The 12911-nt window shown below is 37.0% G+C and overlaps 1 long non-coding RNA gene across 1 annotated transcript in view; it reads right to left on the reverse strand.

Moving 5' to 3' along the window:
* LOC123632199 overlaps positions 1-12911 on the reverse strand; it is a 43831-nt gene that overhangs the window by 17738 nt on the left and 13182 nt on the right. The gene's annotated exons all lie outside the window — the stretch shown is intronic.

Consider the following 12911-nt stretch of genomic DNA (forward strand, 5'->3'; position numbering starts at 1 on the left):
ATCGTGACATAAAAGGTCCTCAAGGTTAGGTTCCTGTCTGTTTACCCAGTCTCATCTTTCTTTTTTTGCATTTGCAAATGTTTTAATCATACCAATACATGCACCTGGTTAAAAAAAAAACTATCATATTGAACCATATGAAATCACTGGTATTCAATCAATTTCAGTCTACAAAAGCAGCAATTTCATATACAACTTATTATTGCTGAAGCTTATAATGGAAAGCAGCAGCTCCTTTCTTTGTCCCCACTTGGCGCCAAGTGTAGTCCCCAGAGATAACCACTTTTTATCATTTCAGTTGGGTCCTCTGGATGTTACCCCCCTGTTTCTCATAATATGCAGAAACAGTTTAGATTTGGCTCTGACGACCTCAAAGCCATGCCTCAAATAAGAGAAAGAGGGCTTTGGTTTATTTTCTCTTACATAAAAATTTACAGTATAAGGAGCCAGACTTCTCCCAGTTCACAGTACGCTGTTACTAGAACGTGGCCCCTGTCCTCATGGTCTGAAGCAAAATCCATGTTTTGATGTAAAGATGGAGAAAAAGCCAAAAAAGAAGGAGCAAAGGGCACATGAGCACGTTGTCCCTTAAGAGAGATTCTGGGTGCTGTCACTAGAAATGTGTGCACTTATCTCATTAGCCAAAACTTCGACCCAGGCTTAAAGGTGGAGAAATGTTGCTTGTACCGGCCAGTCATGTGCCAAGGCCTCCCTGTTGGACAAGGGGAGACAGCTACAGAGTGACCACTAGAAGTCTCTGCTGCATAGGTTTATACTTCTCTATCTAGATTTATCAATACTTCAGACATTATCTATTGATTTCTATTGATGACACACACACTGTTAGACTCCCACCTCACCTCTCCTATTCTTTGAATATAGTTAAAAGCTACTTTTAGTTGAATCCATATATATTAATATGATTCAGGAAATATAATTCACTGCACAGAAAAAGTTATCAAGACAATATTTCCTATTTGTAGAGTTTTTTACTATTGTGTCAATAGAAACCCTTTTTTGCATATATAATTTCCACGTAAGTATTTTGAGTACTGCCCTTCATCTCTAAGTTACCACCTGGGATCTCATGCATTCCATCAAGTCTGCTTTTTTCCTGGAGCTCTCCATCACAGGACCTTCGTTCTCCTGCTCCAAACAGGATGGTTGCTCCTGAGGCCTGATGAACAGTTTTCAGCTGGGCACTTCTCTTTGCCACTCTCCTCTGTTGGAGACATGGTTGCCTAGATTCTATATTTTCCTTTTCAATGATTTACTCCCTTATTTGGCTGGAAGACATCTTCCGTTAATTGCTTAAGAAAAGTGATATGGAAGGTAAATCTTAGTAGGTCTTCATCTGTTCTTACTCTTCATTGGCAGTTTGAGTATAAAGTTCACAGTAAGATACATAGAGATAGATGATAGATAATAGATAGATGGAGAGAGATAGACAGATGACAGATAGATAGATGATGGGTGGATAGACAGATATGCTTTCCTTCAGAATTTTGAAAACCATCTTCTGCTGTATCAATGTTCCTAGACTTACTTTGAAATGTCTGATGTTATTCTGATTCCTAGTCCTTTCCATGTGGCCTTGTCTAACACTAAGAAGGAATTAATATCTGTGTTCTGAAATTTTCTTTGGGTCTGTGAGCTAAAATTCACTATGAGGTGCCGGAGTGTGGGTCACTTTCATTTTGGGCACTGGCAACTTGATAAGTCTTCCACATCTGGATATTTATATACTTCAATTCTAAAATATTGTATTTTATTTCATCTCATCATTTACTTTCTTCCATTTTCAATTTTCTTTTTTGCTATCTTTCTGAAGCTTAGTCAGATGTAGAATTTCCTATATTTATCTACTAAGTATCTTTGCTAATATTTTCCACCTCTGTTTTTATTGTATTTTGGGAAATTTCCTTGACTCTAGTTCCAAACCTTCATTTTTTTAATCTGGCTACAAAACTTTTAACTTACAAGATCGCTTGCCTGTTTGTTGATTTTTAAAGTAGTTTTATGGGTTTTTTTAATAGTTAAAACATGTTCTCACTCATCTTAAAATATTAACTGGAGCTGTAAAATTTTTATTTGGAAAGGGTTAATTCTATTTTATGCATTATTTTTGTTTCCTCTGGGTATGTCTCGGTATGTTTATTTTGCTTCTCTTTTTAACTTAGGGAGCTTTACTATTATGCCTAAAGATACTTAATTGTTAATACATATTAAAAATGAAAACTTAAAAAGCTAACAGGCAGCTTTCTATGTATGGATGAGGTGTTTCAACTGGCATGTTTTATTTTGGGGTGACTGAGTGGGAGCTATATTTTCACTGGGGGATTCCTAAACATCAATACATGAAGGACTTTTCCCTGAAGCCATTCTATTTTCCAGAGAAGAATTCTCCAGTCTCCTGCCTGGAATATGTGCAATGAAGGCTGGATAAGGATAAGGGAACAGAGATCAACCATCCTTGAATGTAGCTTTTCAATCAATAGCCCGGCATTTGACCTTAATCTCAACTATTTCCTGTTCAATTCTTGCAAAGAAATAACCTACACTCTCTTATCTGAAGGCTACACATCTAGTTATTGATTCAATGTACATAGCGATAGAAATAAGAGTTGAGATTCCAGTTCCATATACAAACAGCCAATCAATTCCTTTATTTGTACCATTTCCTGTTCTGGATTTTACTTTTTACACTCTGAAATATATACCATCCTGATGCTTTGTGTTTTGAGGGGGCAAAATCTCTTTCCTCTCCTGTATCTTTGTTCTGATAAATACTATAGGTAATCTTGTTCCTATCCAGTACTGATACTTTAACGTTCACCAGTTTAGCCACAGCAGCTCTTGAGATAGAAATACTCTTGTACTTGTTTGGTTGTCTGGTTGCCAAATTCCTTATGTATCCGCTTGACACCATATCCTCTCCCTGGGACCTCCCTTCCCACATGTGCGCACATACACACACACAACTCTCACAGGAAACACAGGGTACACAGAAAACAAGATCATTGAAGAGTTTAATGAAGAGACTATTTACAGAGCTATGAAGAGGGTTAAGAGAAACCAACAAGGGATGGCACAGGACCCCAGAATCATCAAGATTAGAAAGAAAGCTGCTACCTGCTCTAGGCCTGAAGAGGCAAGAAAGTGAACTGTTTTTGCAAACAAGCAGAGCTATAGCAATAGAAGAGGATCACCCTACGGAAGCGGTGGTCTTAGGGAGAAGACAGCAGACACTGCCAAATCTCAGCTCAGCAGGGAAGGAATCAGCAGAATAACGATCCTGACACCTCCTGATGCCTCCATTTAGCTGAACCAACAGTAAGTTAAAGAGCAAGGGAGTCCTCTAGCCCTGGTGTGGGGCCTCTAGAGGGGCCAGCAGGTGACAGGGACTATGCAGCACACAATCGGTTCAGCAAAGTGTTCCCAGAAATCTGCTCCCATGTCACAGCTGGCAGCTCTTTTTGATTGCTTGGACCCTGTGTCATACTTATTTTTAACTATCATCCCTGCTCCTATTAACTTCTTAAATTCACAGACTGTAATGAACTTTCATTCCTTAATATCCCCTCTCTCACTGTCCTCTGTGGGTTTATACATGTTGTGCCTGGAAGCTGGGGAGAGGGGAATGTTTTATTCCATTTTAATAGAGTCTCAGAAGAAAGGAGCAATAAATGCCTATGGACAAACTGGCATCTTATCCAATCAAAATACTACTGTTTCCCTTAATCAAACCTCCTGATCCATTTGTAGAACTTTATAAGTGCTATGCCAGCTGAGACCTCCAAGACTTTATTCATCTACCTGGAATGACCTCCATTCACCTGGATTATTCCAAATCTTTCTTCAAATCAACTCAAAAACCTCCCTCCCTTAGGAAGCCCTGCCTTGCCCTTTCCTAGCCTGTCTTAAGTGCCCTTCCTGTGCTATAAATATTATAAATCAGCATTCTGTGTTAAAAAAATATTCAACAAAATGTCCTCAGTATAGTATAAGGGAACAATAAAAGGAAATTATTTATAATAAATAAGACTAACTCCTTGAACAAGACAAAACTTGAATTAGTCAGATATTTGCAACTATGTAAAGAATGACATTGAATGTAGTAGCTCCTAATGCTATTATAGGTATATGGTGTGAGACTCAAATATTGTAGCACAAATAGCTTTTCCATCAATGACTTGACTTTCCAGAATGATAAAATAAGTTCTGAAGAAAATAAAGGATAATTTCATTGTGGTTTACTCAGTATTTGCATTCTTAGAAAAGTCAAAGTATATGGATAAATCTTTCACCTATTGTCTCGACACATTTTGTCCCATATTTTAACCTCTTTGAAATTAGGAAATCCATCTTATAGTCAATGGCTTCTTTCAGTCTCTTTCAGCCAGATGGCAGTCAAGGTGAGCAAACTTGGTCATCTGTTCACATTATCAGAACTTCACTGAGTTATCTGCTTTAAGTATTACATGTGTTGAGTTTAATTGCTATATAAAATGTTGTTTAAAGAGATTATGCTATGATTCAGCATTGAATCAAATAGTTATTCACCGGCATGAAAGCAGGGAAGTGGAACATCATTTTGAAATTAAAAAATATTTATCATTGGAAGAATGACCATCATGCAATATTTTTTCCAAAGAAACACCTAATTGCTTTTTAGAGCACATTCCTTCATTAAAACAAAGAAGACACCATAAATAAATGTTGTCTTATGTTTTCTTAACAAAATATATGCAAGGATTGACTATCACATGCCACTCTATGCAACGGAAGGCAGAATTTGTAGATCCCTCAGAGTAGATGAAAGAAATTTCAAAGGAACAAGAGCTGTTAAGACTGATTTGTGTGTTGCGCAGAACTATATTTAAAGCATTATGTCCTAACTTAATTTGCAGCATTTCTTCCTTGTCAGTTATAAATACATCTTAAAATCAATGATATATTGAATGAAATGTGATACATGGATGTCTTATAAAATATTCCAAAACCATGTAGAACCTGGAACAATTCTTCACTGCAAAGGACTGCCCTACAAATCACAAGATATCTAGAATGTTTGTCTCCTGATCACCAAATATCATAATTATGACAACAAAAAATATCCAATAAGCTGCAGAACACCTCTGGGAAAGGGAGTGCAGCTTGGGTACAGCTTCTGTTGGGAATTATTGTCCTAGAGCTTATCCCAGGAACTAGTTCATAACATGTGTTCAATAAGTGCTTTCTAAAGGATGATTGATCAGTGACTAAATTTTAAAATTTCCCAACAGGTTGAACACTGCTTGCTCAGCCATTGACCCTCCGTTGAGGATGGATTATTTGATTATTCTTACTGTGGGCTTTAGTTCCCTATCGTAATATTTTTGCCCTCCATTTAATAGTGCATTATTTTAGCAACTGAGATCAAAGTATGACTCATTTCCTTATTCACTCACACACATGTCCAATAAATACTTATTAACAATTTATCACGAACCAAACATTGTAGTAAGTACTGTGAAAAGAATGTAAAAAAAAAGCATATACAGATTGTGCCCTTAGTTTACAATGTCATAGGCAGAAAATTAAAAAGCAATAATGATTACATGAGATAAGTACTCCAAAGGCAAGGAGGGAGTAGAAATAAGATTCGTTTGAGTTTTAGTCACACTAATTCATTTTGTCAGTGATAAATGCATTCTTATTTTGGAATGCAGATATCATTATCACTCCAGTATCTCTGGAGGCTACTATGAAAATCCTATTTCTCTGAGATTGGCTGAGTGAAGAAAATGATTAGGAAAATAAGTGTCAGTATGGTATTTTTACTTTACATGGGTAAGAATGACTGATACTTTAAGTGACAAATATTGAAATAAGGAACTCTGTCCCAAGTTTTTAGCCCCCATTTATTTTCCCAAGAGTTCTACAATTTCAGTCTCAAAACAGACCCAGCAGAAATGCTTAGCCTTGAAGGGCTGTTCTGCAAAACAAGTCCTGAACACTCTTCAAATTGAACACAGAAGGCCGGGCGCGGTGGCTCACGCCTGTAATCCTAGCACTCTGGGAGGCCGAGGCGGGCGGATCGTTTGAGCTCAGGAGTTCAAGACCTGAGCAAGAGCGAGACCCCGTCTCTACTAAAAATAGAAAGAAATTATCTGGCCAACTAAAAATATATATACATAAAAATTAGCCGGGCATGGTGGCACATGTCTGTAGTCCCAGCTACTCGGGAGGCTGAGGCAGTAGGATCGCTTAAGCCCAGGAGTGTGAGGTTGCTGTGAGCTAGGCTGACGCCACGGCACTCACTCTAGCCCGGGCAATAAAGTGAGACTCTGTCTCAAAAAAAAAAAAAAACAAAAAAAAAACAAATTGAACACAGAAAGACAATTTACATGTGCCATCCATTCCGTCGAGCGTAATATAAAGTGGAATGATGATCCAAACTTTCATTTCATCAATTTAATGAACAAGGGATTTAATGATATAATCTCTAATTGACATTTTTATTATTAGACATAATTGAATTTACTTTTTGAAAAGTGTATTACTAATATTATTGAATTGCAAACAGAAACTAATAGTTTTACAGATTATAATTACTTTTAAAAAATAAATTTTCTCTTTCTCCTCTTTCTTACACATACATACACATCTACTCCAGACTCTAGTATTTTCAAAGGAAAAAAAATGAAAGATGACTATATATCAGAAATAAAAATAATTAAATTAATAAATGGAGTAGGCTTGCCTCAAGCTCTCTTGTTAAGTTATAGTTGGGGCCAAAGAGATTATCCGAAAAGTCAACAAAATCTAGTTTTCATGTTATACTTTCAACATTATATTAAAATGTTTCTTTTTTCAAAAATGGCGGAAAATAACATAATCAAAACTAAAGTCTTAGATCAAAAGGCATAATTACTTATCCCTCAGTGATCTCAGATATATCTCTCTTTGAATAAAGAGGCAGCACAGGTTTAAGGTACAATCTTTAAGAAATATATTTCTAATATGTCTAATATTTTTGGAAATATTCTTCTACTCTAAAATAACTAGATTATTTATTTATGTATTTATTTTAGAGATAGGGTCTGGCTCTGTATCCAGGCTGGAGTGCAGTGGCACGATCATAGCTCACTCTAACCTCCAATTCTTGGGTTCAAGTGACTCTCCCACTTCAGCCTCCAGAGTAGCTCTGACTACAGGCATGCACCACCAAGACCAGCTATTGTTTTTTTTTTTTTTTTTTTTTTTTTTAGATAAAGGATCTTGCTATGCTGCTCAAGCTGGTCTGGAGCTCCTGGCCTCAAGCGATCCTCCCACCTGGGCCTCCCAAAATGCTTGCTTGGGATTACAGGCATGAGCCACTGCACCCAGCTTAGATAATTTAATATAGTGAATTAAATATCCTGTGCTCCAATCACTAGGGTATTTTTGTTCCTCCAAGTTTCTGATTCGTTTTTGACCACTGAAATCTTTTTCTGTTGATATTTAAGCATTAATATCTGACCTTCTTTTCCACTGTATCTTCTTTCTTTTTCTCATCATCCCTTCACCACCACACATACACCCCAAATGTCTTGTTCCACATTTCTGAGTTGTAAAGATGAGAAATTCACTGCTTGTCAGGGTGTTAACAAGATCATCTAAAATAAACCTAGCGGGTAGCATTTACAGATAAACTACAGCATCATGAATATGGATGTGAAAATAGTCAAGTTTGAAACCTTAGAAAATTGTAAGTGCTACAGTTAAATCTTAAATCTAAAAAAAATAAATTTAGTATTTTACTGCTTCTATCTTTTAATGAGCTAAATACACTTCGATTCTGCTATAGTGATGTGACATTTCTCATACATTTAAAAAATGACAGTTTAAAACACAGAATAACCTGCCCATTACCATAAAGCCCACAAACACCTGTGCATCTGTATATTCTCAGAATTAAAAGCTGTGACAAGGGTTGTCTAAAAGACAATTTTGTTCTTTTCCTCCTCTTTACCACTTTAGTGGTAAAACAGGTAACTGAAAATGTGGTTCTGATCATATTATTCTTATAAATACCTCTTCTATTCCCAGTGTGGGGTAAGGACACTCCTACGAGGTACTTTTATAGGTGTGGAGTTATAAAAGTACTAGACCTTGAAACTTTCATTTCACAGATGAGGAATCCAAGAGCTCAAGGAGTCAATATACTTGCCCAATAAAAAACAGCAAGCTCATGAACAAATATTAATAAAAATTGACTTGACTTAATTAATATCTCATTAAATCTTCATTCTAATGTGAGCATATCATCTCAAAATAAACAATCTGGGCTTGAATCCAGTGTACTAAGCAATACTCTATTGAGATATGCCAAAGATAAAATAGACTAGAAGACCAAAACATTTTCCATCTCTGAAATTCTGTAAATTGGTGATCTACATAGATAATTATTTTAAGGGTAAAATTTTTATACATAGAAAAATGATTACAAAAGTTAGTGGTTAAGGCCGGGCGCGGTGGCTCACGCCTGTAATCCTAGCCCTCTGGGAGGCTGAGGCGGGTGGATCACTCCAGGTCAGAAGTTCGAGACCAGCCTGAGCGAGCCCCCGTCTCTACTAAAAATAAAAATAAATTATCTGGACAACTAAAAATATATATAGAAAAAACTAGCTTGGCATGATGGCGCATGCCTGTAGTCCCAGCTACTCGGGAGGCTGAGACAGGAGGATCGCTTAAGCCCAGGAGTTTGAGGTTGCTGTGAGCTAGGCTGACGCCACGGCACTCTAGCCCAGGCAACAAAGTGAGACTCTGTCTCAAAAAAAAAAAAAAAAAAAAAAAAAGTTAGTGGTTAAATCATGAATTTCCTCTACCCCTTTCCAAACAAATGTCAAAGTTCTTATAATAAATCACAGAGCAATCACAGAGCAATATGATTTTGTTTTTTCCATTAGAATTGGGTTTACTTCTTTCAATTTCAAGCTAGTTATCTGTGCCAGCTATAGGTTTGCCTCAAGCCCATATTTTATTGCCTCTCAAAGCCAAACCCACCTGTCTTTTTCTTACTTTGTGATGCTAGATCTGAACTCTGCAAACTACTTTTCTTCTTTGCCTTCTGACTCAACGTTAGACTCTACCAACAGTAGGTATTAGAGGGAAAAGATAAGATTAGAGGAGAAAGAGACTTAATTTCAGCAATATCTACCCTGTAACTTGAAGAAATTAGGAATATTAAACTGGGCATGGTGACTCGCCTATAATTCCAGCTACTCGGGAAGCTGAGGTGGGAAGATGGCTTGAACCCAGGAGTTGTAGATTACAGTGAGCTATGATCCTGCCACTGCACTCCAGCCTGGGCAACAGAGCAAGATCTTGTCTCTTAAAAAACAAAACAAAAAAAAAAAAGAAATTAGGAATCTCATAAGAATACTGTGGAATTTTCTGAGCTCTCAGACTGTGAATTATCACAAACTTAATCAGGTGGTGCCTCCAATTGTAGCTGCTTTCCAAGTTATAATTTTTTATTGGAGCAAATCAACATAATTCTTCACATTTGAGTATGTAGCTATTGAACTAGCTAATGCTTTTTTCCCCTCCATAAACAGTTTCAAGAAATTCTAGAAGTTTGCTTTCATCTGATTGGGCTGAGAGTATACTTTTTGCAGTTATTTCTGTGCAGTCAACTCTCCTGATCTCTGCCCTAATGTAGTCTCCTGAGGTTTTGATCATCTTGACACTCCATCTGGTCTACATCACAGTGGTCTAAATATTAATGAAATTATGCTGATTGTATTTGATTAGCAGAAAGTGTTAAGTACTTTAGATGCCTTGGAAGGATATATATGAATGAAAGTTTAGGAAATAAAACTCATAAAAATTCAAAGACACTCTATATTAGTAAAGTGTCTTGGGATCCAAAGATCTGGAGCATGTCAAGCTATTTCCCCAAAGATGAAATACAAGTTGATGTACATCGTACCACCTACCATAAAAAAAAATACACAATGTCTTTTTGGATTTTGGAAGCAACAGTTGACTGTGCTATTTCAACCTATCTGCCAAGTCACCAGTAAGGCTTTCAGTTTCAAGTAAGATTCACAGCAAGAGAAGTCTATGCAGTAAGTGAAACCTGCAGTGTGAGTTGCTCTTCTGCTTGGCCTTGATGATGCAGCAGATCCAATAATACTCAAAGTGTTTGTGGCAAAAAGAAATACTATATGAACTTCTGGCAAGCACCAGTAGAAGAACTGCAGAGTGGACCTCTAAGGTTTTAGAACAAATCAATTTTCCCTTCTGAAAATAATGACTTCTCTTTAGAAAAACAGATTCTGGGTTGTTATTGAGTTTTGGAAGAGATTAAATACCTAACTATTGGACATCAGGAGATCATATGATCTGAGCTTCCCATCATGAACTGGCCATTCATGAGTTTGTCATCATGAACCGTAGAGTTGGGAACATGAAGCAGTAGTCTATCATCAAATGGGAATTATATAAAAGGACTGGGTTCAGGCAGATCTGGAATGAATGGTGGTGGATCAGTCTCCTTTGACACTGACTCCTGTGTCATTGCCTACTATCCTTCAATCTACTCCTATAGCCTCATGTGTAGTTCCTTATTACCAATTGACTAAGAAAGAAAAAGCTCAACCCTGGTTTACAAATGGGTAACTGCAGAATTGGACCTAAGGGGCAGAGGCAAAGGAAATTCCACAGAACTTCAAGAGGTACACTTGATTGTCCACTATACTGAATTGAGAGAAAGTCAGAAGCAGAGATCTACACTGGTACATAGATGATTGCTAATTATTTGGGTGGATTATCAGAGACTTGAAAAAAAAAACAGGGCTAAAATATTAGTAAGAAGAATGTCTGGAAAAGTGTTATGTGGAGATCATTCAGAATGGGCACAAGAGAAAAGATGTCTATGTTGCATATATATACATGTTCATCAAACGGCATCCACTGCAAAGGAAGTAATAAATAATTAAGTGAACAAAATTACACATTCTCTGAATGTCAGTAGCTCCTTTCCTCCTTTCCCCAGATACCCGCATGCATGCTTAATGGGCCCATGATAAGTTGGCCATGCTGGCAGGAATAGATGCTATATAAGGTCTTAACAACATAGGCTTATTTTTACCAAAAGTGACCTGACTACCACTGCTGTTGAGTGCCTAATCCAACAACAACAGAGATCAACACTGAGCACCTAATATGTTACCTTTTCCTGGAAGGAATATCCAGCCATCTGATGGTGTGTTGACATTGATTATACTGGACCCCTTCTCTCATGAAGGGGTAGAAATTCATCCTTACTGGAATGGACAAATATACTAGAGATGGATTTTCTTTCCCTGTCCATATTGTTTCTACCAACACCAACACCTGTCAATTCAGAGAATGCCTTATTCACCATCATTGTATTATGTCAACCATTGCTTCAAATTATTTTACAGTAAAGGAACTACAGTAACAGGTTTATGCCCAAGGAATTAATTGGTCATACAGCATACTCCATATTTCAGAAGTGGTCAGACTAAGAGAAAAATTTATTGCTCATTAAAGATAACTCCGAGTGAAAGACCACACCCTATTTGTCTTACAGGAGACCATTATATGGTTATTTTCTCACCCATATCCAGAATACGTAATCCAAGAATCAAGGAGTGAAAGTGGAGTGACTCTTCTCACTATTATGTCTCATAAACCACTTCTAGAATTTTTGTTCCCCATCCTCACAACAGCATTCCTGGTTTGGGGGGAATGGTTCTCCTGGGAACATAAAAATGGATCTACTGATGTTAAAGTTGAGATTTTCACCTGGCCACTTGGCATGTTTTATGCCACTAAAGCAACAGATAAAAGGGTGAATTAATTGAATGGCTGAAGTGATTCAACTCAACTACTAAGGGGAAATTGGGTTTCTCCTGAACTTCACCCCTTTTACCTTTTACCTTTGCTAATTTTAATCTGTATCTTTTCTCTGTAATACACTGTAACCATAATCGCCACAGTTTCTTTGACTCCTGAGTCCTTCTAGTGAATCATCAAGCTAAAGTGTGGTCTTGGGGACCATTGACTCAGTCCTCTAGTTCAATCTTGATTATATATAGTGTAGTGAGCATCTATCCCTGTAGTATCTATAGCCATATAAGAGATTCTTTTAATTTTTCTCCTTTAAGTATCTTATGTGCTGTAGTTTTTGTTTTCTGATTGTTTTGTAGATACCTTTTGTATCCCTTATGGAATTATAGAAAGTTCCCTTCTCTTCTGAGTTTTCTAAGAATTATATCAAAATTGAGTATTGAATTTTCTATTTTTTCTTCCTCTGCTTTCTCTCTCCTTAATCTGAGAATGTAGCTTTGAGGATGGTTTCAATTAGCTATTTCAAAAATGATGCTTCAAAAATATTGCCCCCAACTCAGTTCTTCAAAAACAGTTCTTTCTTACAGCTCATACATTTGTAGGGTTGCTTGAATGGCTCTTCCAAATTCAGCTGTGCTTGGCTCCTCACTGTGAGATTGGTTTATGTATGCTCTATGTGTCTCTCATTTTTTCTGGGACCAGCAGAGTACACAGGGCATAATCTTCTCTTGCCAATTAGAGAAGCATAAAAGAATAAGTGGAAACACATGATGCCTTTTAAGATTTGGCATAGGAACTAGAAATATCTTCACTCATGTCCATATTCTATTGGCCAAAGTCACACAGCCAATAGAGTATGGAAATATATTCCACCTCTGTTTTGAGAAAAAGCAAAATCCCATGCCAAAGGGCATGAATATAGGGGAGGGTAAAAAAATTAGAAACAATACTTTTATGAACCACAAGATTCTTAGCTGTATGTGGGGTCACATTCCAATTCACTCGCATGTTTCGTGTCTTATTCTGGTAATCCATTAAACTCAAGCTCATTAATAAACACTTCC

The sequence above is a fragment of the Lemur catta genome, chromosome 2 (genome assembly GCF_020740605.2).
Source record: "Lemur catta isolate mLemCat1 chromosome 2, mLemCat1.pri, whole genome shotgun sequence".
NCBI lineage: Eukaryota > Metazoa > Chordata > Mammalia > Primates > Lemuridae > Lemur > Lemur catta.